This window comes from Macaca mulatta, chromosome 9, assembly GCF_049350105.2.
Source record: "Macaca mulatta isolate MMU2019108-1 chromosome 9, T2T-MMU8v2.0, whole genome shotgun sequence".
In the NCBI taxonomy this organism is placed as follows: domain Eukaryota; kingdom Metazoa; phylum Chordata; class Mammalia; order Primates; family Cercopithecidae; genus Macaca; species Macaca mulatta.
The window spans coordinates 103544454-103571523 of NC_133414.1; the positions used below are offsets into that span (position 1 = coordinate 103544454).

General features: G+C 44.5%; 1 long non-coding RNA gene across 1 annotated transcript in view; it reads right to left on the bottom strand.

Moving 5' to 3' along the window:
* LOC107000222 (uncharacterized) overlaps positions 1 to 25834 on the bottom strand; it is a 42301-nt gene extending 16467 nt beyond the window's left edge. Inside the window, exons 1-2 of the long non-coding RNA XR_001447234.3 lie at positions 25597 to 25834; positions 7014 to 7099 (exon numbers count right to left, since the gene is read on the bottom strand). This is a non-coding gene — a long non-coding RNA (uncharacterized LOC107000222). The remainder of the gene's footprint in view (positions 1 to 7013; positions 7100 to 25596) is intronic.
* Positions 25835 to 27070: the final 1236 nt, after the last annotated feature.

Here is a 27070-nt window from a genome sequence, read left to right on the forward strand (position 1 = left end):
CTGAAGCACAAGAATCGGTTGAACCCAGGAGGTGGAAGTTGCAGTGAGCCAAGATCATGCCACTGAACTCCAGGCTGGGTGACAGAGCAAGACTCTGTCTCAAAAAAAAAAAAAAAAAAAAAGCATTGATTATATGCAGAAAAGAATTAACATAATAGGCCTAAGACAGCTATTCTGAGGAAGGCCTGCTTACAAGGTTGGCCCTTGGTTGGCATCTGGGAACTTGGATTTTTGGAGGGGTCCAACCATTGTCCAAACTGATAAGCATGGTTCACTGTGCTGAAACTGTGTGTGCAAACAATATGGTATGTGCTGAACACCTGCTTGTTTTTTCTGGAGGTCTGGAATGTTAGTAGATACTAGGCAAAGGGTGCCTGCGTGACCAGCCCCCATTAGAAACCCTGGACACTGTGTCTCTAATGAGCTTCACTGAGAGACAACATTTCACATGTACTGACAACTCCCTGAAGAAATGAAGCATGGCCTGCGTGACTCCAATAGGAGAGAACTCTTAGAAGCTTGTGTCTGATTTCCTGTAGTCCTTGCTCCATGCACCTTTCCCCTTTGCTGATTTTGCTTTGAGTGTATCAGTTTATTGTAATACATCTTAGCCATGAGTGTGACTATATGCTGAATCCTGTGAGTCTTCCTAGCAAATCACTGGCCTGGGGGTGATCTCGGGGACCCTGACACAGATAGTCACAATGGTCTTAGACCAAGAATGATTCATTTTCTGGGGACTGGTCACCTTGGGGTTCTGTCAGTGGAGAGGAAGAGTGGTATGGCTGTGGGAAGTGACACAGTGTCTGCCACACAAATTGGTATTTCACTGAAAGATGTACTTACCAGAAGAATGAGGACACCTAAAGACATCTGTAGGGGTTTTGTCACTTGCAACCAGATTCTCTGACTCATTGTGATAAAGATGCTTATTACAATTGGAACAGAAATCTAAATGGTAAGACATTTTACTGATAATCTCATTCAAATCTACCCTCCTTGACCCCTTATTCTGTGGGAAAAGAGACCATAATACCATGGAGAGAAAGTACGGGGACAATTCCAAATGCCAGTGGCAGGATGGCCAGCATGATGCCCCCTGGCAGGCAAGCTTGCCCTCTGAAGAAGGGTGAATGCTCCCATGCTTGTAAATACTGGAGGCTCAGTGGATTGTCTTGAGAGGAGGGAGTCCTGATCAATTTAGTGATTGGTTCTTTATGTTTGTTTGTCTCATTTTAAGACAAAGTCTCACTCTGTTGTCACCTAGGCTGGAGTGCAGTGGTGAAATCTCAGTGCACTGCAACCTCCGCCTACCAGGTTCAAGTGATTCTCCCATCCTCCCACCACAGCCTCCCAAGTTGCTGGCACTACAGGCACACACCACCACACCCAGTTAATTTTTGTATTTTTAGTAGAGAAGGGGTTTCACCATGTTGCCCAGGCTGGTCTCAAACTCCTGACCTCAGTGATCTACCTGCTTTTGCCTCCCAAAGTGCTGGGATTACAGGCATGAGCCATGGTGCCCAGCCTCAAGTGATTTGTTCTTACATCAGAAAATGAGCAGGAGAGCTGAGCCCCAAATCCATTTCCATGCTGATGCTTTCCCATCCTGAATAATCATCTGCCTGTATGTGGAAAGGGAAAATGCAAATGGCTCCATGCAACTGAACACCCAAGTGTTTGCCATAGTATTGGCAAAACACAGCATGGCCAAACATGTAAAATAGCCCCAGAGAATGCCATTTTGCTCAAAAAGACCTTGGGGGAATATCTGGCCTTTCCCTACCCTGAATCTCTTTGACTACAATTTGCCCATTTTTTATCAATCAGTAATCACATTTCTGGGTTCTAGGGCTGAGACAGAGATGGAAGAAAGTGAAAGTCACGGTTCATGCCCTTATAGAGCCTACATATAGCTAGACCAAAAACAATGAGAAGCAAAACTGTGGGTGCTCTGAACTGAACATGCAGTGGGAACTAAGGAATGATGTAGTCAGGCTGAAGTGACCAGGGAGGTTTCCTGGGGACAGGACTTGAAGATGAGTTGACTTTAGACTAATGCTGGGGAGTGGGAACTGACCTGGGCGGCAAAGCAAGGCAGAGAGGCAGAGATGAACTCTGAATGTTCAGGGCTCACCAGGGAGACTCAGAGGGAAGCCTGGTCAGAGAATAGGACAAGACCAGGGAGAGAAGATCTTGAGAACAGATGAAGGGCAGAGTGAGGAGTTTGAATTTGATGAGGCCTGCCATCTACTGGCAGCTGACGCAGGCTCTTGGGCAGTAGTGTGGCCTTGGTCCTGCTGAGGTGGGCAGGGAGAGCTAGAGACAAGGAGAATCTCTAGGGGCCCCCACCCCTGAAACAGAAGCCTGAGTTTCAAAGTGGTTGGAGGCGGGAGAGGAGAGTCAGCGAGAACAAAGATGGACAGATTGGGGAAACATAAAGGAAGGTAGAAGAGTAGAGCTCCAAGAGTAAATGCAGAGAGTGGACACAGAGGCCAAGAGGCTTGGCTCTAGGGCTTTCTTCCTAGGAGACCAGAATTTCCCCTTGTGCAGGCTGAGGACATATGCACATGCTCCTCATTCCCATTAAGCCTCACACTGACACCCCAAGATGGTTAGGAAGTGGCTTGGCAAGGTCCCTCCCAGGCCTTTTGGAAATCACCATGAAGGAGTATCTGTTTCTCCTCCCCATTCTTCCTTCTCCTTCCCCAGCCCCTGACCCACCCCTTTCTCTTTCCCTCTCTCCTTCTACCCCTCCTCCTCCTATTCGAACTTTCTGGCTTCTGCAGGAAAAGCAGCCACAGTTTCTTCCCACTGCCCCTCCAACCCCACCACAATGCTTGGAGGACAGATCCACCCCTCTGCTGGGTTCTGGAAGATTCTAAAACACTTCGGCCTGCTGCTCCCACCAGCCTGGCTCCTGCTGCGTCCCCAGAAACCTGTCCAAAAAGAAGGGTTCAGAGCACATAGGGACCTCCTCTTGCCCTCCAAACCCCCAAGCTGCTGCTAACCAGCTTGTGGAGAGAGGGGACGAAGCGACATTTAGGGCAGGAAGAGCATCAGCCAGCTAGCACAATCAACTTCTATTGCTAAGCGAGCATGTATGCTCAGGCCTGTGGCCAGGTACAGGGCGCACAACCCTCTGTCCGCCCTCCTGTGTCTCCTCAAGGGAGCGGGGCTGTCTCTTCTCACATGTGTGTGCACACACATCCACACACACAGGAACTCACGTGACATTGGGAAAAAGTCATTCTAACCGCCCCCCACATTGGTCTCAATGGGTTCTTGCAGCTGTAAATGGGAATTAGAAAGCCTAGATCAGCACAGAAACCAGCCTTAACCAGTTGGCTGAGCCATGGTCAAGTAAATTAATAAATCCTGGTACCTGAAAAAAATCTAGATATCAGGAATAATGGGGCAGGGGGAGGAAACTGGTTCTGCCTGTAGAATGTAACTGACCAGCACAGGCTGAGATTTCTTTTTTTGTTTGTTTGTTTGTTTGTTTTTGAGACAGAGTCTTGAACTGTCGCCCGGGCTGGAGTGCGAAGGCACAATCTCAGCTCACCGCAACCTCCACCTCCCGGGTTCAAGTGATTCTTGTGCCTCAGCCTCCCAAGTAGCTGGGATTACAGGCGCCTGCCACCACGCCCAGCTAATTTTCTGTATTTTTAGTAGAAACGGGGTTTCACTATATTGGCCAGGCTGGTCTCAAACTCCTGGCCTCATGATCTGCCCGCCTCAGCTGCCCAAAGTGCTGGGATTACAGGTGTGAGCCACTGCGCCTGGCCCAGGCTGAGATTTCCAAGCCCCATCCTTTGTGCAGCTGGCCTCCCAGAAGAACCATTTCCTACTGCACACAGCGCTCTGCACACTGGAAGCACTGCACGAACACTGTGCAAGGGGCTGCAGATTTTCCTGGAGAAGGCTCTAAACCACCACTGGTCTTGGCTGCAAGGAAGCAGCCTCTCTCACTTGTAATTTATCCAAGGCCATTTGGTTAAGCCAGGAGCCCCAGAGCAGCCCACACCTGCAAGGCAGGTGATCTTTATGTCAAAACTTTCAAGTAGGTGTACACCCTTGAGGTTTCTTTCCAAAGCGCAAAGGTTGGATGATGTGACCACTGTCTGGAATTTGTGCCAAAAGTTCTGCTCTCTTTTGAGACTCCCTTCCCCGTACATACAAATATGCAACACACATAAACACAAAGTCACGTATGGATGTGTGTACACACATCAACATAGTCATGTGCACACATAATTACACACTTTCTTTTTTATTCAACTGCATGCGCAGTTCACAATAGGGTTCACACTCCTGTGAGAATCTAATGCTGCTGCTGATCGGACAGGAGGCGGGGCTCAGGCAGAAATGCTCACTGGCCCGCTGCTCACCTCCTGCTGTGTGGTCCAGTTTCTAACAGGCCAGGACCAGTACTGGTCCACGGTCCAGGGGTTGGGGGCCCTGTCTTAACATAATCAGTGTTAGCAGTTTGCAGCATATCTTTCTGTATCTTTCTCTGTACTGATGCAAACATATATAAACATTCATCAAAAAATGTTAGATCTAAAAATAGGATTATTACTAAATTTGTTTTTCAGCAATTTGCATCTTTAACACTATATCTGGGGCACTCCTTCAGCTCGGTACATATGGGTCTAACTCTTCCTAATAGCCAAGCACATAAGCACATCTACTTATGCTAACAAAGACACATTGTATACATGTGCACACACCCCACCTCATCCCACACCACATCATCCCCAAGGCTATTGATACTGGCACTGCCCCCGCCCCAGCCCTAACCTGCAAAACTTGAGGTTACTGCCGTGTGGTTACCCCTCACACCCCGCCTTCCAGACCACACTGGCTTGACTCCCGCAGGAGGGTTAAGATAGTGCACTTGGCCCAGGCTGTGCTTCTGAGTGGGCTGCTCTTGTCATATCCCCACCCCCCACTCAGACCCTCGGGGTAAACACTATCACCTGGGAACACAGACCAAGCTCGGGGCCAGGCAGACATGCTTGGAGGCTGTTGTGGTAAGGAAGGGAAGGCAGGAAATTGGTCAGTCCACTAAGAAGCAAGGGGTGTCCTAGAACAGCAGCAGACCCCCAAGCTGAGGCATCAGCAACCTGCATGCCAGCCCCACCCTAACATTAACTCACTGTGTGACCTCAGGCAAGCCTTTCCCTCTCTGAACCTCCTTTCCTCTTCCATAAGATGAGCGTGTTTGCAGTGATGTTCCTAAGGCCCTTCCAGCACAAACACAGGGTTTGGTCAGTGAGTCCTGCTTCTCCCTCAGTGCTGGGAGCTCCCTCTTACACCGATGCTCCCGTGGGACCCTGCCCCCTGCACCCTCAGGGCGAGGGGAACTGGAGAAGCTGAGCCTGACCAGAGAGGCAGACAGGAGGCTATCCTGGAGGCCAGATCCAGATGCGGGTTTCCTAGGCCTGGCAAAGCCTCCCCTCCTTCTAAGGCAGGAAGTGCTTTAGCTGTCCTTTGGAACCATGCTGCTCAGTAACTACACCTGGGAACACCAAGCACTTTTTCTTCGTAATTAAAAAAAAAAAAAAGTACTATTTCAGCAGGCCCTGGGCACTTCCTGTCTTGCTAAGTGAGTACTTGTCTGATCTTTCCTGTTGAACTGAGTCCCTTAGTGCAGCATCTACTATTTACTCACTGCTGTATCCCCAGGATCTAGGTCACACCTGAGATATAATAAATGTCCGGTAAATATTTCAATGCCTCTCTCATTGATTCTGATTACAAATGTGATACCCTCATGTTATTTTTAAACATCCCCCAAATAGGTATAAACGATTAAACTTAATAAGTGTAAAGTTTTCCAAAACGCTATTCTACAGGCCTCCCCATAAGTAATCATCATAACAGTTTGGTGACATGCTCCTGTACTAGTCAGTGTTTCCCAGTCTTGCACTGTTGACATTTGGAACCAGATAATTCTCTGTTGTAAGATGATTGGCAGTATATCTGGCCTCTGCCTACCAAATGCCAGTCGCACTCCCCCAGTTGTGAAAGCCAAAAATACTTTAAGACATTGATAAATGTCCCCCAGCAGACAAAATTATATCCTGCCACTCCCTCCTACTCCCCTGTGTCCCACGCCTGTTGAGGAGCACTCTATATACATCCACAGAGTGAAAGTGAGTTGAAAACAAGTAAACAAAGGCAAGAAAGAGGAGATAGTGATACATACATATAGGTATCAACAACTGTTTATAATTAGTTAAATGTAAATTAATATTCCTGTTCTCTGATTTCCAGTCTTGTGTGAGCCTCGTTCAATTATTCAATCTTTATTTCATTCCCCAAATATTTATTAAATACCTATGATGTGCTAGGAACTATGCTCATAGATGTATTTTCAATAAACTTATTATAACTAAATATCTACTTCGGCCCCCGAAAATGAAGGTACGGAGTGGCAACAAATCCCCAGGTTCTAACTGGTTGCACCTCAATCTCTTACAAGTCCATCACTCTTAATTCTGACCAGCTCCCACACTCTTCCACCTGCCATATTGTCTGCCGTGGTAGGCCAGGGAAAGAGAAAACGGAAGAGAAGAGAAGAGAAAAGAAAAATGTGTTGTCTACTGCCCCTGCCTTTCTTGGGATGGATAGCTGGAGTAAACATCATCCAGAAAGACTGGGACTCTGGGTCCTCTCAAACCCAGCACACCCGCACCACCAATACCAGCCCCCAGCGAGAAATCCCTAAGCACTTTGTGAGTATTCATTGCCTAAACATATTTAATTTCCAGTCTTCCCCAACTGATCTCAGCCTTAACTGTTTAACTGGGCTGGTCTCTGAGCAGACTCTGTGGCTGCCCTGAAATCAGGTTACTGGCACAGCCTGTAGATATTGACTGATTCAAAGATTACAATCGAGCAAACAGGAGCATGTTAATTTTTAATTTCATTTTGTTGATAAATCGGGCTTCCTCTTTGTCCTATAACCGATAATTACCTGATCAGAAGAAACATGCAATACTTACCCTGCAATGAAAGTCCACTTGTCTGGCCTTCCTGGCCCTCGCTGGGTTTTTCAAAGGAGCTCCCATACTGGTTTGGCCTCAGTCACCTGTTAAAGAATTGAGGGACTTCTGAGTTGCGCAACCCCGGGTCAATGTGAGACCCAAGCTGAACAGCATGGGACTCTAAAGAATTAAAGGGAGATCTAAGGAAGATCTTTGAGGTTTGGGCTTTGGGGATAGGAATGGGGTTTTTCCTCTAACAAAGGAGAGACTGTGATAGAGAAAGTGTTTCTTTCATGGCTTCCAGTTCACAATAAGTCACCCTCATTCTGGAGCCAAGGTTGTTCTCAAAGGTGACTTTACCACAGTACAACATGAGGACAGAAAACAGCAGCCGTGTACCCGCCTCATCACACAAGAGCTCTACTGTTTGCTAAGTCTCTTAGTTCACACAACCGTGGTGCCATCCTGGGAAATAATCACCAGTACTCCCATTGTATGGAGCAGGAGAAAGGATAATTGACCTGCCCAGATTTGCAGTTTATATCTCTAAAGGATCCAATTATTTAACATAGAGATGTGTCACTTTTTTTTTCTCTTCCTTTTTTTTTTTTTTTTTCCTGTTGCTTTTAGGGGCCAAAGTGGTTTCAGTTTGAAACCATGATGAATTTAACATAAATCAAGAAAAACAACAGAAGCAATGTTTCCCATCTGGAATGGAGTATAGTCTTCTATTTTATGCTATTTGTCTACCCTGTCACTAACTGCAGAGAAAACATTCTGAAAACTGCCCTTTGTAGCCTCAAGCCATTTCCCTAGGGCTGTTTGACTTAAAAAAATAAAAAGCCAGAGAAATAAAAAATGCGTTTCAGAGCCTGAGTGGCATTTAAGTCAAAGACCTACTGAGCAGGGATTCATTTAGTGGGTTATTTTAAATAATTCAATCCAGAAAATAACTGGTTGAATATATATATATATATATATCACCGACTTCATTCACAGATGTTGGCAAGTGACTAAGAAAAGGAAGGGAAACTTTGTTCAATGCTCGGAGATGAAGGTACCAAATTATGCAAGCCCTGCAGCATTTGAGAACCGGAAGGGGACTAAGAAATCAGTTAGTCTAGTAAGTAAGGGCTTGCAATCTTTTTCTGGGGAGGTATTTCTGAGTTCCCTTACATTTTATGATCATCAGAGACATGATACTTCACACAGCTAGAGAGGAGAAGGTGGAATTTTATTGAGCATGTAATGTTACCGTCCGCCTACTTTGAGGATTCCCAAGTCTTCCCATTGCCTATGGGAGTATTTCTGTGGGACATCAGTACCGTGGATTCTTCTCTACAAAGGTTTCCAGGGTCACACCTGTTTAGGAAATGCTGTGTGTTATATCCAACTTTGGGTATTTGCACAGCACACCTGCATACTAAATGCTGGGCACTGAGTGAGAAACCCTGGAATCTTAAAAGCCTCATTGTTTTTGCTTAAGCCACGCCTCCAATCTTATTTTATGATCATATCATGTAGGATATAGCTACAAGTGACAGAAACCCTGACTCAAAACTGGGATAAACAATAAGAACTGTTTGTCACGCTTCACAAACCAGATGTTCAGAGACGTAGGACAAGCTTGGGAGATTTGTGTCCACATTTTTCTACTCTAGCACCCTCAGTGTCAGCTTCATCTTCAGGCCAGTAGTAGGATGACAGTTACAGCATCACACTCAGGCCTGACAGAGGAAAAAGAAGGATCATTTCTTCACGTGGCCTCTCTTAGGAGAGAAGTTCCCCACAATCTCCCTGGTATACACTCAAGTCTCATTGGCCAGAATCTGGTCACACATCCACTCCTGAACCAATCACTGAGCAAAAAAACAAATGAAATTTTTCCTTTGACCAATCCCTCTCAAGCTGGAGGTGGGCCAGCTTCCCTAACTATAAAGCTGCATGGAGGAGGAACAGATTCCTGAACAAAACTAGAGCTCCGTTAAGAAGGCAAAGAGGGCCGGGCGCGGTGGCTCACGCTTGTAATCCCAGCACTTTGGGAGGCCGAGGCGGGCGGATCACAAGGTCAGGAGATCGAGACCATCCTGGCTAACATGGTGAAACCCTGTCTCTACTAAAAATACAAAAAAAAATTAGCCGGGCGCGGTGGCGGGCGCCTGTAGTCCCGGCTACTTGGGAGGCTGAGGCAGGAGAATGGCATGATCCCGGGAGGCGGAGCTTGCAGTGAGCCGAGATAGTGCCACTGCACTCCAGCCAGGGGGACAGAGCAAGACTCCGTCTCAAAAAAAAATAAAAATAAAAATAAAAAAATAATAATAATAAATAAATAAAAATTAAAAAAAAGAAGGCAAAGAGGAGAATGGTAAGCAGCCAGCATTGTTCACTGCAACTGTAGACACCTTTTTACACCTAACACCTTGTGGTAGTTCATTTTATGTGCCAACCTGACTGGGCCACAGGGTGCCCAGACATTTGGTCAAATGTTATTCTGGGTGTGTCTGTGAGAGTATTTCTGGATGAGGTTGATATTTGAAGTGTTGATGTTTGAAGTGGTGGGCTGAGTGAAGCAGACTGCCCTCCCTAATGTGGGTGGGCCTCATCCAATCAATTAAAGGCCTGAATAGATCAAAAAGGTTGAGTCAAAGGGATTCTTCCCACTTGACTGCTGGAGCTGAGATATTGATCTTTTCTAACCTTCAGTCTTGTACCGAAACATCAGCTCTTCTTGGGTTTCAAGCCTGCTGGCTTTTGGACTGGAACTTATACCATCAGCTCTTATGGTTCTCAGGCCTTTGGACTCAGACTGCAACTGGACATTGGCTCTCCTGGGTCTCTAACTTGCAGACTGCAAATCTTGGACTTTTTCAACCTGTAATTGTTTACGATGAGTAGACAAGTTAGTACATAAAAACATAACTTACTGATTCTGTTTCTGTTCTCTGAAGAACAGAGCCAGTAGTCTGTTTCTCTGACTAATACACAACTATATTAAGGTTTCTCAGAACTTAAGTTCCTCCAAACACTTTGGAAAATGCTGGAAAGCTTTCTTAGGTAGAGTCCAAATTTTCTAATATAGCATTCAAAGCCCATTATGCTTTGGTTCCGTACTCTTTTCTAGTCTCATGTACTGTTCTAGCAAACAAAATGTTATTTCAGACTCTTGCACTTTTACTTGTACTAGTCTCTCTGCTAGTTGCCCCTTTCCCATCTATCAAATGTAGAAACATGGGAAAGTTATTTAAGCTCTGTGCCTCAGTTTCCTTTCCAGAAAATAGAGATCATAGAAATAACTACCTCATTGGTTATTATGAGGATTAAATACCTGCATGAACTTTGAACAGTTCCTAACACATGGTAAGTGCTGAATACACGTTAGGGATCATTCTGCAATCCCATTGCACTTTGTGCATCCCTCAATGAAAACACACTCTATGCAGTAATAAATTATTTTCTTTCTTTTTTTTTCTTTTTTGAGACAGAGTCTGGCTCTGTCGCCCAGGCTGGAGTGCAGTGGCCGGATCTCAGCTCACTGCAAGCTCCGCCTCCCAGGTTTATGCCATTCTCCTGCCTCAGCCTCCCAAGTAGCTGGGACTACAGGTGCCCACCACCTTGCCCGGCTATTTTTTTTGTACTTTTTTAGTAAAGACGGGGTTTTACCATGTTAGCCAGGATGGTCTCGATCTCCTGACCTCGTGATCTGCCCTTCTCAGCCTCCCAAGTGCTGGGATTACAGGCTTGAGCCACTGCACCCGGCCATAAATGATTTTCTTGTACATACATCTCTCCAACTAAATCACAAAGTCTTCGAAGACAGGAATATCATATTGTTCCTCTTTGATTCTCCCAAGTTTAGCACAATATGTGGTTCTTGGCTATGATCAACAAGTGCTTGGTGAATGAATAGCTGAATGATCTTCATACCTAAAGAAACTGAAATTCCAACAAGGTGAAATAAGTTGCACATCACATAGACAAGAAATGCCAGAACTTGGAATCCGGGTATCCCAGTTTCTGAAACCAGGAGCTCCATTTCGCACCTAGAGATTGCTTCCCACTAGGTGACAGCATTCTTGTAATTCAATTTAGCAAGTCTTTCGTGAGCACTTACTATGCATCAGACACTCCACTGGGGACTGGGGATGATGAAAACTCAATCCACGCCCTCGAGGCATCAGGCAGCCATGCCCTGGACCCAATCCTTCAGCTGGCCTCCCTGTCTCCAGACCCCTACCCCTGCCACTCATTCTTCAAGGCACCATCAAAATTACTGCTTGGGCCGGGTGCGGTGGCTCACGCCTGTAATCACAGCACTTTGAGAGGCCAAGGTGGGCGGATCACACAGTTCAGGAGATCGAGACGACGGTGAAACCCCGTCTCTACTAAAAATACAAAAAGTTAGCTGGGCGCGGTGGCGGGCGCCTGTAGTCCCAGCTACTCAGGAGGCTGAGGCAGGAGAATGGCATGAACCCAGGAGGCGGAGCTTGCAGTGAGCGAGATCGCGCCACTGCACTCCAGCCTGGGGGACAGAGCGAGACTCCGTCTCAAAAAAAAAAAAAAAAAAAAAAGAATTACTGCTTGGGCTTACATGCTCCAAAAGCCATAGCCTCTGGGAATAATGCCCACATTTCTGGTCTGCCACCACCATAACCCATCCATAATCTAACTTCATTGTATTAGTCCATTCTCACACTGGTATAAGGACATACCTGAGACTGGGTAATTTATAAAGGAAAGGGGTTTAATTGACCCACAGTTCTGCAGGGTTGGGTGGGGGGTGGGCCTCAGGAAACTTACAATCATGATGGAAAAGGAAACAAACACATCCTCCTCCACATGACTGCAACAAGGAGAAGTGCAGAGCAAAGTGGGGGGAAATCCCTTATAAAACCATCAACTCTCATGAGAACTCACTCACTATCATGAGAACAGCATGGAGGTAACTGCCCCCATGATTCAACTACTTCCCACCAGGTCCCTCCCACGACATGTCGGGATTATGGGAATTACAGTTCAAGATGAGATTTGAGTGGGGACATAGCCAAACCATATCATTCCTTCCCTGGCCTCTCCCAAATCTCATATCCTCACATTTCAAAACACAATTATGCCTTCCCAACAGTCCCACAAATTCTTAAGTCATTCCAGCATTAACTCAAAAGTCTAAGTCCAAAGACTCATCTGAAACAAGGCAAACCCCTTCTGCCTATGAGTCTGCAAAATCAAAAGCAAGTTAGTTACTTCCTAGATACAATGGGGGTACAGGCATTGGGTAAATACACCCATTCCAAATGGGAGAAATTGGCCAAAATGAATGGGCTACAAGCCCCATGCAAATCCAAAATCCAATGGGGCCGTCAAATCCTAAAGCTCCAAAATGATCTCCTTTGACTCCCTGTCTCACATCCAGATCACATGAGATGCAAGAGGTGAGTTCCCATGGCCTTGGGCAGCTCCACTCCTGTGGCTTTGCAGGGTATGGCCCCACTTCCTGGCTGCTTTCATGCCTGGCATTGAGTGTCTGCAGCTTTTCCAGGCACATGATGCAAGCTGTTAGTGGATCTACCATTCTGGGGTCTGGAGGACAGTGGTCCTCTTCTCACAGCTTCAACAGGCAGTGCCCCAGTGGGGACTCTGTGTGGGTGCTCCGATTCCACATTTCCCTCCTGCACTGCCCTAGCAGAGGTTCTCCATTAGGGCTCCAGTCCTGGAGCACACCTCTGCCTGGACATTCAGGTGTTTCCATACATCCTCTGAAATCTGGGCAGAGGTTCCCAAACCTCAATACTTGACTTCTGTGCACCCACAGGCCCAACACAATGTGGAAGATGCCAAGGCTTGGGGTTTGCACCCTCTGGAGCAATGGCCTCAGCTGTATGTTGGCCCCTTTTAGCCACACTGGGACAGGGCACCAAGTCCCAAGACTGCACAAAGCAGCAAGGCCCTGGGCCCAGCCCAAGAAACCATTTTTTCCTCCAGGCCTGTGATGGGAGGGGCTGCTGTGAGGATCTCTGACATGCTCTAGAGACATTTTCTCCATTGTCTTGGTGATTAACATTTGGCTCCTCATTATTTATGCACAATTTCTATAGCCAGGTTGAATTTCTCCCCAGAAAATGGGATTTTTCTTTTCTACTGCATCATTGGGCTGCAAATTTTCCACTTTTATGCTCTATCACCTCTTGAATGCTTTGCTCCTTAGAAATTTCTTCTGCCAGAACCCTAAGTCATCTCTCTCAAGTTCCCAAAGATCTTTAGGACAGGAGCAAAATTCCACCAGTCTCTTTGCATAGCAAGAGTGACCTTTACTCCAGTTCCCAACAAATTTCTCATCTCCATCTGAGACCACCTCAGCCTGGAGTTTTGTGTCCATATCACTATTAGCATTTTAGTCAAAGCCATTCAATGAATCTCTAAGAAGTTCCAAACTTTATCACATCTTCTTGTCTTCTGAGTCCCTTCAAGTCTCTAGGAAGTTCCAAACTTTCCCATATTTTCCTGTCTTCTTCTGAGCCCTCCAAACTGTTCCAGCCTCTGCCTGTTACACAGTTCCAAAGTCACTTTCACATTTTCAGGTATCTTTACAGTAGCATCCCACTACCTGGTACCAATTTACTGTATTAGTCTGTTCTCACACTTCTATAAAGACATACCCAAGACTGGGTAATTTTTAAAGAAAAGAAGTTTAATTGACTCACAGTTTTACCAGGCTGTGGAGGGGGTGGGCCTCAGGAAAGTTACAGTCATGACAGAAAAGGAAACAAACACGTCCTTCTTCACATGGCAGCGGCAAGGAGAAGTGCAGAGCAAAAAGGGGGAACCCCTTATAAAGCCATCAGATCTCATGAAAACTCACTCACTATCACAAGAACAGCATGGGGGTAACTGCCCCCATGATCCAATTACCTCCCACTGGGTCTCTCCTATGACACATTGGGATTATGGGAACTACAGTTCAAGATGAGATTTGGGTGGGGACACAGCCAAACCATATCATTCATTTACCCACACAAGCTCATATCTGACCACTGCCAACTTGACCCTTTTCACTGTGGGTCCCCCACAAACCACACAGCAGACTCATTTCCATCTCCACCCCTCTGCTCATTTGGTGCCTCCTGTGTGACAAAGTTCCTTTGTTTCTCAACCTGTAATTGGTGTGACCTACTTCACTAGCTTGGGATACAAACATAGTCACACTTTGTTTTTCAGTTCACGCTTTGAAGGTCCTGTATGTTCCTGTTAGAACTATGTTTCCCTCTTTCTGTTCTCTCAAAATTATGTAAGAATTCCAGGGACTTCTTTTTGTCAAATGAAATAACAACTTAAAAATCTAATCTGGTCATTACTGTCATTGCTTCTTGTTGCCTCATGCTGTTGAAGCTCTGCCTTTGCTAGCTTAGGATATTTGTCTGCCCTGTGGTTATGTCCTTGGCCCAGATCCTGACCCAGTTTGCAGGTTTCAGCTCCTCTAATCACACCTATGTGCTGTGTCATGTGCCCAGAGCTTGATGCTGGTGGCTCCCACAAACATCATTAGGGTTTGTGATAAGCCCAAGTCACAAAGCCAGACACCCTTTTCCCCCACAGTAACTCCCACTCTGAACACATTAGAGTAATTTTCTGCCAATCATTCTGAGGTCCTGGCTACCCCAGGATACACTCATGACGTTCCTCTCACTTCCAAACTCCATAAAAGGAGCCTGTGCTCCTGTACTTTCCTACCCAGAAAAATCCTGAGCCTCTTATGCAAGTCAACCCAACTTCTGCACACTGCAAACCAAGGGGAGAAACAGTTGCTATTAAGCCACAAAAGAAAATAAGTCCCCATTACATCTTTCTCCCAGACCAATAGGTGTCTGCTTGTATTTGCTTAACTAAGAGACACCATTTGAGCAACTTTTCATAAACCAAGGTGACCCACTATGTCCATCTCCTCAAAGGAATGCTGGCAGCTTCTACTCTAAGTTGTGGTTTTTGTAGGTTGTTTCCTACCCAGTAATTTATTGCACAGCGATCTCAGGTTCAAGGTCTAGAGAAAGTCCACAATAATATCCCTTCTAAAATTCCTATAGCATTTATATATATAGTCCACATCTTGATTTGTTCATTCATTGAACAAATACTTATTGAGCACCAATTATGTACCAGGTCCAGGCAATGGGTATGCAAAGTTTAAAAGGCCACAGCCTCTGTCTCCAGAGCCTGCCTAGCTAGAGGATTCTATATTGGTCTATGTTGGTCAGTGTGACAGTTGCCAGTGCACTGGGCCTGCAGCTAGAACACTAGAAGGCCACACAGCACAGGGCACTGCAGTACCCCACTTGCCCTCTTACAGTTAATCTGGTGGATGATAAATAAGGTTGAAGCTTTAATCAAATTGTAGCACAAGCTCTGCCTTCATTACTGTTACCTCTTTCTGCTCCTTAGCCAGTTACCACCTCTTCCATTTGAAAGGACTATGAAAAAGGGTCTCCTGCCTTCCTACAGAAGTACTCGAAAGTTGGCTGGGCATTGTGGCGCACGCCTGTAATCCCAGCACCTTGGAAGGCCAAGGCAGGAGGATAACATGAGCCCAGGAGTTCAAGACAAACCTGAGCAACACAGTGAGACACTGTCTCTACTTAAAAAAAAAAAAAAAGAAGAAGAAGAAAAGAAAATAGCCAGGCATGGTGGCATATGCCTGTAGTCTCAGTTACTCATGAGGCTCAGGCAGCAGGATTGCTTGAGCCCAGGTGTTGGAGGCTGCAGTGAGCTATAATTATGCCACTGTGCTCCAGGCTGGGGAACAGAAAAAGACCTTATCTCAAAAAAGACAGAAGTACTTGCAAGTGATAAAGCTGAAAGCATCTTAGCTGAGACGTACACACTAAGGATTGGGTTGGATTTCTGCAAAATATGTAACCTTATATATTCATCAAAAAATTAATTTAATTCCAGCAACTACTATATGACCTGGGAAGTAGTCAGGTTCAATTAACACTGTGTATCTTTCCTGTTTTTGCTGAGACTAACAATAATCTTAATATATAACTGCTTTATAAACATAAATTCTTTGAGTGAAGATGTAAAAGAAAAAAGTATGTCTGGGAGTAAGTGGGTACCTGCCTGTAGAAAAGATAACTATTTTAAGTTGAGTGAGAAGGGGAGATACTGAATATCAGTAAAATACTCCCCTGGCTTAAGGTGGCCTTGGTGGAGGAAATATTACAGATTTCCAAGTGAGTGAGTATAGAATCCAGGAGAAGGAACCAATAGCACTTAGTGACTGCAGAAGACCTGGACTTGAGTTCCAGCCACAGAAGACTCAGTTTCACCAAAAGCTGGGGCTAAGCAAACTCGCTGGCCAGACTGGGAAATGAGTACAATGCATACAGCTGGACCAAGCTAGATTTTGGAGCATGCCTGCAAATTGCCTTCCTGCACATCACATATACCCTGAAATTCCTCACAGGGTTGTAAAATTTAACCCTGGGTCATATGCTTTAGATGATTCACTGCAAAACAAGTTTAAGGGGGATGGAGGAACAAGGAACCATGTTTTAGTTCTTAGGTCACAGACTAAAGAAGGAAAAGGCCTACATTCCTTTAGTGACTGGAAGTGGGACTGACCAATGGTGAAAGAGGTAGCCTCCCATTTGAGAGTGTCCTGGGTAATGTTATCATCAAAGAACTGACCCAGAGCTAACATCAGAATCCTACGTCTAGCAGAGGAAACACAAGGTCTCTTATAAGGAACCACTTGGGAGGGGAAGGTAAATTATACTGCCCACCTTGGTGGGCTCCCAGCCAGCAGGGGAGGGCTGCAGCCTGGCTCTCCTCTTAGAGGGAGGTCCCCCCAATTCCCTCCTGGGCCTGAGTTGGCTGGCATCTGTGGGCTGAGTGGGACCTCTGAAGTAATGCACAGTTCTGAAATCTTAGCTTGCTGTCAAGGTGGTCCCTGCAAAGGACACCTGGAGCAAGGACTGGCTAAGGGTGAGTTGATGCCAAACTTCCACGGAACCCAGACAATGAGGGGAGAGGACACCTTTGTCCATGGACATCATCTGGGAAGTCAGGATGGTTCAGTTTTTCAAGCCATTCATGGAATTAAAAGAGAAATGTCTTGGGAGTGATTGGTGGGTGGTTCTAAGGATAAGAGATCACAGCATTAGGAGAAGGAGAAGGGTTAAGAAGGAATCATTATTGATTGTCTGCAATGCAGTGGCTATTTTATATACACATTATCTCTCTTAATCCTGACAAAATTCTATAAAGGGAAATGTGACCTTTCTGCATTTGACAAACAAGGAAGCAGATTCAGAGAGAGAAAGTGAGCTGCCCACGCATGCTAGCCTGACAGGGTCGGGATGCAAAGCCTTCTCTTGCTTTCAGCACGGCCCATGTTTTTCCCAATTAGATTGAAAATCTAATCAACAACAACAACAAAAAAGATATTAAATACCTGCTATGACCACAGCATAGAGCTGGGCCCTGTGGGCACACTCAAATAGGTTCCTGCCTCACAGGCTAAAGGGAGAAGCAAGACCTATAATTATAGTGGCTGTAAACTACTAGCAGTTAAAATAATCAATATTAACAACTCTTCAACCTCTCATACCCTTCTCCTTTGGTCACTAGCTTGACTAGACTGGCCTTCTTTTTGTTTGTTTGTTTGTTTGTTTTGAGACAGGGTCTTGCTATGTTGCCCAAGCTGGTCTCAAACTCCTGGGCTCAAGTGATCCTCCTGCCTCAGCCTCTTGAGTAGCTGAGATTACAGGCGTGAGCCACTGCACCCAGCTAGACTGACCTTCCTGCAGCTCCACACGTCTAGCTCATTCCTGCCTCGAATTCTCTGCATCAGCCCCTCCCTCGGCCTACTATGACCTTCCCAGCTTCATGTCACCATCTCAGAGTCCTTCCCTAGCCTCCCTTACCCGCTATAGGTACACCCCTCAGCCTCTCCTCTTTCCTGGCTTTATTTTCTTCCTAACACTTAAGAGCAAGCTTTGATGTCTAATTGTCTGTGGGGATCCAAGGCCTGGCTTCAACATTTTCTAGCTGTGTGATCTGGGACAAATTACTAACTCCCTGAGCTTCCACTTCCTATCTGTAAGCAGGTAATAATTGTATGTAGCTCAAGGGATTTTTGTGAGGACAAAAATAGAATAATTCATGAAAATACTTAGAGCAGTGACTGGCACATAGAAAATGTTTAATACATGCTAGCTATTATTGTTACGATTTATTTGTTTGCTGTGTTTCCTCCTTACTAAAATATAAGTCCCATGAAGGCAGAGACTTTGTTCATCATGAGATCCTGAGGACCTGGCACATAGTAGGCCCACAATAAAGATTTATTGAATGAATAGCTAACTTTCTGTGTCCCAGGAATGGCTTATTTCATTTAGGCCTCACAGTAACCCCATGAGGCAAAACCATTGTCATCATTTTACAGATGAGACTGAGAGAGGCAACATACATGTCCTAAGACCAAACAGCCAAAAAACGGAGATCCAGGCTGCAAACCAAGTAACTCCAAAGACAGCGCCATTACCCGCTATGCTACACCGCACAACTCACATTGTCATACTTTGGAAGCATCCACTGAGTACAGGAGAGAACCAAATACTATGACCCTGGATCCGAGAGCGCTGCCCTGCTGTGGTCACTCGGAACTCTCTGTACAGCTCAACCATGTCTTGGTATTGGTGCCCAGCCTGCATAACACCCTTCAGTGATGGACAACCTGGAATGGTGCCATTCCCACACATCAACACCTCCTGCAACCAAGCTTTTCTTGAATTATCCCCATCTCATCTTCAGAGAGGAGAGTCTCTGCAGAGTCCCAGGTACCGAGTGCCATAGATGCCATTCCAAGGGTTACTATGGATAACCTGCCCGTGGGATAATCACAGACGAAGGTGACAGACATCAGTTTAGACCCTAGTCACAAGAAACAGATGCAGGACTCACTGTAGCTTGTTCACCATCAGATCCCCCAATCCTGGCACAGTACTAGGAACTTGTAGAGGCTCAGCAGATGCTTGCTGAATGAGTAAAAGAATCGCTGAGTCAGGACATTAAGGTTTGTTTCTGTCTCTATCACTAGTTAATATGTGACTGAGGCAAGTCATTTCTCCTCTTTGAACTTCAATTGCCCAATTATAAAATTGGAAATTTGTCCCATATAAGTTGTTCTATGATACTAGAGATTTGTCAAGAAATATTCTTCACTAAAATGAAAATTCTAACTTCCTGCGAATCCATTCATCTTTGTTATTTAGCTATAAATTTGAGTCCTGCAATAAATTTAATTGGAGAAAAGTGGGGGAGATCTCATTAAAATGGTTGTGAACTCCTGAACCAAATGATCTATAGTATTCCACCAAGCTCTGATTTTTTTCCAACTTAATTTCATAGGTTCATAACATGGGTTATTCATAGCCTGTTCCAAAGGGATAATGCAGTTGAACTGAAAAAAAGTGAATTTAATTTCCACTTGGCTCCACCTCCAGGAAAAATTGTGAATGAAACTAAGATAGGTTCCCATATCCTCTGTACATCTCTCATTCTGACACCACCCAGCCTAAACATGCCATTGTGTTGCTGGGCCAGTAAACAGCAAGAGTATAATCCTCACACACACCTCCACTACAAATCTGTTTTTTCATCATATCCTCCCCATATTATTCAAGGTTCTTAGATAAGCGGAACCAGTAAAATATATATAGATGTATTTAATATTTTAGAGATTTGTTTTAGGAATTGGCTCACGTGATTATGGAGGCCGTGAAGTCCCACCATCTGCCATCAGCAAGCTGGAGAACCAGGAAAGCCAATATTGTAATTCAGTTTGAATCCAAAGACCTGAGAATTGAGGGGATGGCGTCAGGGAAAGTGTAAGTCCTAGTCTCAGTCTGAAAACGGAGACCCAGGAGCTCTAATGTCCAAAGGCAGGAGACATGTACATCTCAGCAGAAGAAGGGGAAGCAAATTTGCCCTTCTCCCACCTTTTTGTTCTATTCAGGCCCTCAGTGGATTGGATGATGCCCACTTGTCACCGATACAGGGTTGTGACTGCAAGTTGTTTAGGTTCTTGGTGTTTTGAACAAAGAATTGGACAAAACGCCCAGCAAAGAATGAATGAAGCAATAAAAGAATGAAAGCAGGGATTTACTGAAAAATGAAAGTACATTCCACGGTGTGGGAATGGACCTGAGTAGCAGCAGCCCAAGGACCCAGATACAGAATCTTCCTGGGTTCAAATACCCACTAGAGGTTTCCCATTAGCCACTTCATGCTCATCTCATGTAACTGAAGTAGTAGCCGGCAATCAGTCTGATTGGTTGTGGACAGCAACCATTTAGAGGCTGGAGTGAAGTTACAAAGTTGCAAACAAAGACCTGATGCCCACTTAGTATGATTTGTTGTGGACAGCCAGTCTCCCATCTGCCACACAGAAAAAGTCAAAGGAAGTGGGCTGTCCTCCTCTTGTTATTTAGGTGTGGAAAGTTAGGGTTTTCCTTTCAATTTAGTTCTAGGAACTCAGTGTGAAACAGCCTCCAGATTCTATTCTCCTGCCCCACACCCACATTGGTTGAGAGCCATTTACTTTGCTCAATTTACCAGTTCAAATGCTATTCTTTTCTGGAAGAGAATAGCATATGACACACCTAGAAATAATATCTTACTCGCTATCTAGGCATCCCTTAGCCCAGTGAAGCTGACACATAAAATTGAACCATCATATCCCCTCAGAACCTATTAATGTCAACTAATCTGTTAGACTAAGAGTCATGGTAATGTCTTATAGGGCTGGTAGGAATCAGTCATCTGCTAAGTCCCCTGGTAACCAAGGCCCAGAGCAGGAGGTGATTTGCCTGTAGCCACTCCACAATTTGGCAACAGAGCCAGCATCTAAATCCAGGTTTCCCTGTTCCCAGACTCCTTCCACTAGACCAGCGGTTCTCACCTCTTGCTGTGCATGAAGATTGCCTGGGGGGCTTTGTAAAGTATTGTATCTGGGCTTCACATCCCCACAGAGGATTCAATCTGTCTAGAGTGGCATCCAGACATCACTAATTTTTTAAAAGATTTTTATCAAAGTATGCTATGGAAGTATGGTCTGAATGTGTCCCCATAAAATTAATATGTTGAAACGTAATCACTAATGTGACAGTATTAAGAGGTGGGGCCTTTAGAAGTGATTAAATCATGAGGGCAGAGCCCTAATGAATGGGCTTAATCACTGTTATAGTTTGGATGTTTGTCCCCCAAAATCTAATGTTGAAACTTGATCCCCAGTGTTAGAGGTGGGGCCTAATGGGAGGTGTTTAGGTCGTGGGGTTCTCACTCTATTAGGTACCACAAGAGCTGATGGTTAAAAAGAGCCTGGCCCCTCCCCCTCTCTCTTGCTTCCTCTCTCACCATGTGATCTCTGCACATACTGGCTCCCCTTCGCCTTCCCCCAGGAGTGGAAGCAACTTGAGGCCTCACCAGATGCAGATGCTGGTGCCATGGTTTCTTGTACAGCCTGTAGAACTGTGAGCCAAATAAACTTCTTTTCTTTACAAATTACTGAGCCTTAGGCAACAGTAAATGGACTAAGACAGTAACCCTATAAAAGAGGCCTAAGGGAGCTGTTTGCCCCTTTGTCCCTGTGAAGACACAGAAAAGGCATTTATGAGGAACAGGCCCTCACCAATACTGAATCTGCCGGCACCCTGATCTTAGACTTCTCAGCCCCCAGAACTGTAAGAAATAAATTTCTATTGTTTAAAAACTACCCTGTCTAAAGTAGTTTGTTAGAGCAGCCCAGACTAAGATAAAGCATAACATATATACAGAAAAGTGAATTATAAATGTACACATTAATGAATTTTCATACTCATGAACCCAGATCAAGAAACTAAAGATCTCCAGAACCTAAAACTCACACCAAAGATAATCATTACCCTGATTTCCAATATATAGATTACTTTTGTCTCTTTTTGTACCTTATATAAATAGAATATACAAAATGTCCTGTTTTACATCTGATTTCTTTTACCAAAAACTGTCTGTGAGATTCATCCACATTGTTTGGTGTGGTCATAGTTTTTTCACTCTTACTGCAGTGTAATATTCCATTGTGTGAATACACCACAATTTGTGTATCTGCTCCACTGTTGATGGACAATTGGGTAGTTTCCAGCTTGGGACTATTACAAATGGTATATATTCCAGTAGATACATTTTGATGAACATCTTATATGCATTTCTTTTGAATAAATACTTGGGAATGGAATTTCAGGTGACTGCATATGCCTACATTCTTCTTTAGCAGATATTGTGAAACAGTTACCTAAAGTGACTGTACAAATTATACCCCCTATACTAGAATTGTGTGAGAGTTCCAGTTATTCCACATCTTCACCAACATTTGCTATCATCAATTTTATTGTTAAGCCATTCTGATGACTGTGTGAAGATATTATCTTGTTTTCAGTTCCCCTGATGATTCTAATGAATAACAAAGGATCAGAGCCTCAGCTTTATCCCTACACTCATGATCACTTGGGGCTAATGAAGATAATGCTCTTCCTTTTTTATCCAACTCAGTGCTTCATGATATTCTACAGGCCAACCCAAAGTGTTAGGCCACGAAAATACTTTTTACAAATCTTTTTTTATGCAAAAACTAGTTGGTGGATAACATTTTACTTAAAGTTGTCCAGTGAATTTTTCTTATATTTTTGGCATGCATGGCTGCTTTCCACTAGTGAATGCTAAAAGTCAACAGAATAAGCAAGTAACAAATGAAACAATAGCATCTTCCAATCCCTCACATGGAATTCAAGAATATGTCTTTTGCTTCTGTAAAATTTTTTTTGGAAACCAGAAACATTTCCTGCTAAGTATACAAGTTCCTCTGTGCCTAAGAGTCCTAATGTCCTTCATCCTGCTCTCTATGTGCCATGTGATCCTCCCCCGACTATAATCAATTATAGTTGTAAACACCTGACCCAAGCTGGGCCAATCTGATTCTCTTTCTATCTCTCTCAGAAATTTAGAATTAAGACTTAGAGGCTGATTCAATTATTTGGAGCCATACAAATGTATGAAAATGGAACTAGTATTGGCAATGAGTTAGCTGAAAGCCAGATAAAAAGCAAGTATGACATTAGCACGAACGGAGCTAGGGTTGTATAGCTATAAGACAGTTTGAGAGAAAAATTAAATATGGGTTGCACAAAATAATTTCAACCTCAAAAATCCAAATTATTTTAGTTGTCTGGTACCAGTGAGGACTAAAGGAGATGGATGCCTGCCACCTCTTGTCATTAAATGAGAAAGACATGGAGTCTGAAATAGACGATCAAACTCAAAAAAGAAGCCTCTTAGCATGTGAAGGAGAATAATCCCCAAAAGGTCCTCTTGGATAAAGATGATAGAAAGAAATTAATGGCTTAGACTCCACTGATACTAATTTATCATGCATTAAATATTGATTTTGTCATTATATGTTGCACCATCTTTGTGGTCTGTTTTAATGCATGTAAGATTATAAGCTTTCATCAGTTCATCTGTAATCATTGTCCATTTAATATATATATTTTTTTCCTATACAGTTTTAAATTCTCCAATCACAAAGGTCTTTGGTACAAGACTTCCAGACTTAGAGATGAGTCATATAGCACTTTGGGAAACCAAGGTGGGCGGATCACTTGAGGTCAGGAGTTCAAGACCAACCAACATGGTGAAACCCTGTCTTTACTAAAAATACAAAAATTGGCTGGCCGTGGTGGTGCAGGCCTGTAGCCCCAGCTACTCGGGAGGCTGAGGCAGGAGAATTGCTTTAACCCAGGAGGCGGAGGTTGCAATGACCTGAGATCATGCCACTGCACTCCAGCCCATGTGACAGAGTAAGACTGTCTGAGAAGGAAAGGGAAGGGAAGGGAAGGGAAGGAAGGGTTATGACAAAATCCACAGTGTCCCATTTAACAGCTCATTGGTTTATTTTTGATAAATGTCTGTATCAGTTAGGATAGGCTAGGTTTTGCTGTGGTAACAAAACTCCAAAATATAACTTAAACAAACAAAAACGTATTTCTTGTCCACACTGTATGTTTGATGTGGGTTGGCAGAAGGGTTGTACCCCTCATAGCAACCCTGGGACTCCAGCAAACAGAGACTCCACCTCCTGGTGGACTTTCATGAATACTGCACCATAGGGAAGGGGATGAAGATGATCATACACTGACTTTGAAAGCTTCCACTTCGATTTCTTTGTCTAAAACATGTTATGTGACCATGCCTTATCAAAGGATACAGAGATCCAAAATATGTGCAACTAGTCTTAGCAACTAACATAGTATGTGTAATTTACAATGTTCTACTGTGTGCTTATCATACAGTTAGCTTTCATACTTGGTAAGTTGCTTCTCATTTGTGTGATGGAATTAAGTCACTCAAGAATTCTTTCCTCAGCTACACTGGCACCTGAGTTCATTTGAAAACTGCTGGCCTAACCCACAGTGGGAATTCCAGTTAGAAGAGAATTTACTGGGGTCTGGCTGAGGCCCACACATATCACACCACACAGGCAACTCCCTCTACCAGACCTGAGGCCAGTCCTCTTTCCACACCATAGTGTCACTGGAATATTGGAAATCTGGACACTAGTTTGAGTTTTGGAGGGGTCGAAACTGCAAAAATGAAGCAAAACAAGTAGTCTGCTCTAAGGGGAAAGAATCTAACATGGTGTTTAGGGTCTTGTTTAACCTAGAATACCTTGGTATCACCATACCCTGTCAGGGAGAACGCATGGTGTTATGTCATGAATGAGTTGTGAGTCTTTAAAAAGCCATCATTCTTTCCTGAGCTATAAAATAAACAGGTCAGAAAAGAACAGCAATTTTTATTTTTTTATTTTATTTTTTTTTTTGAGACAGTGTTTTACTCTGTCACCCAGGCTAGCATGCAGAGGCATGATCCTAGCTCACTGTAACCTCTGCTTCCCAGGCTCAAGCGAGTCTCCCACTCAGCCTCCTGAGTAGCTGGGACTACAGGCGTGCACCACCATGCTTGGCTATTTTTTTTTAAATTGTTGGTAGAGATGTGGTCTCACTATATTGCCCAGGCTGGTCTCAAACTCCCAGGACCAAGTGATCCTTCTGCCTCAGCCTCTGAAAGTGCTGGAATTACAGGCATGAGCCACTGTACTGGGCCAGAAGAGCAACTTTTAAGTGCAAGAACCTTTACAGAAACCAATCACATTTACAGTTCCAATGTATAAGACAGATACAAAGGGATGCCAGAATGGGAGACCAGCCCCACATCCTCATAGACCTCACACTAAATGGCAGTCCCTAAAACACCTTCACATAGACTCTGTAGAGCTCCAGGGAACTTGGTTTTAAAATGTCAGGATTATGTAACCTCTAAGATCTTTTCCTGTGACTCCGTTGTTCTAGCTTTAATGCCAGCATTTCCTGGTTCCAAATCCAAAGAAACAGTGAATATGCACAATGCTCCTTCCCTGGCCCCAGGCTGAGCCCTGCCTGGGCCCAGTCCCATCACTCCTCCATGGCACCAAACACCCTCCCTGGCCTACTCCCCAAGTGTTGAAAATCTTTACCATTTGCAGTCCCAAAGATTCATGCTCAGGACTGTCAACAGCACCGACATCCTTTGCCTCTGTTTGAGAAAGAGCAAGCCATGTCTGTGCCTTGGAAATCTCACGGGTCAATGCCCTTCTTCTGTGCCCTGGCTCCGTTCCTCTTCTCTCCTCATCAAGGGCTGTTTTTCGTCATCCGAGTGTCATAAGGGTGGTGAGTTGCAGTGGAAGGAGGCTCTCATCCTGTCCAAGAACCCCTTGGTAATTCTCCAGGTAATTAATGAGGACTCTGGGGGATACTGGGAACGCCTTTGGAATGTTAAACAAAGTGGTTTTTATTCTGGCTGCCTTGCTGTGGCTTCTTCCACATAATGAAGGGGCAATTGTGCTGTTGGTGGGTGTATTCGAACCGCCCTCTGCCACCAAGGCCCTAGGCTTTCCTTTGGCTTGTTGAGTTGGTCTCATGTCAGGGTGTTTATGGCAGAAGAGGGACAAGGCCTTTATTTTAAGACTCATAACAACCAAGAACACCTTTTCCATCATCAGCATTTAAAATGCTGTATTATTTGCCAAAAAGCCCTGTCTTTATCTAGGTCACTTGCTTTGTCTTTAACCTGAGCCATTCTCTAGCTTCTTGCTACTCTAAGAGTGGTTTGGACCATAGGAATCACCTGGGAACTTACTAGAAAGGCAGAACCTCAGGCCCCTCTCCAGACAGACTGGATCAGAATCTACATTTTAATAAGATCCCCAGGTCACTGCTCTAGTCTAGACAACTACTGAAGTTTGAGTGACTTGGTCAATGGCCACAGCCCAGGTGTCTTGGAGAGGCACATTGTTTGTCAGAGAGCACTGGTCTAGGAGTCAGGAGACCTGGCTTTCCATTCTGAGTCGGCCACTAACTCTCTGAGTGGCCTTGTCTAAATCACTTATCCACTCTGGAATCGTGGATGAGCTGGACTCCTGGCTCCTCAAGTGCTTGCTCTCACAACAGAATACAGAAAGGTATGCTTTCTCCTGCATGCCGATGACATGATTTGATTGCCAAACACTTAACAGACAATTGTCCCTGAGATCTAATTTCTCTCAGGAGCTTCAGAGCAGCTATCATAGCTTTTTGTTTTGTCAACTGTCTCCCGGCGTTTCATTGTTTTATCAGATTCAGTGTCTCTCTATGGCAACTCACTTTGTTACATTCCCTGGGGGGATCTGTTTGCACTTTAGTTTTTTCAGTTTCCGAAAGATAAGTCATCATATCTGCCTTGCTTATCACACAGGGCCGTGCTGAGAAGCCACTGAGACAGCACCTTAAAAAGTATGAGGTGCTGTCACATATAGTGCAAATTGACAGCCTTTCTGGGAAGGCCATTTAGGGACATGAGTTTTTTTAACCTTTAAAATATGTACACCCTTTCCAGAAAAATCATCTGATAAGCCCTGGGGAAAAAAATCATGGATGAGTGCAAAGGCTATTAATTGCCACAGCATTATTAGT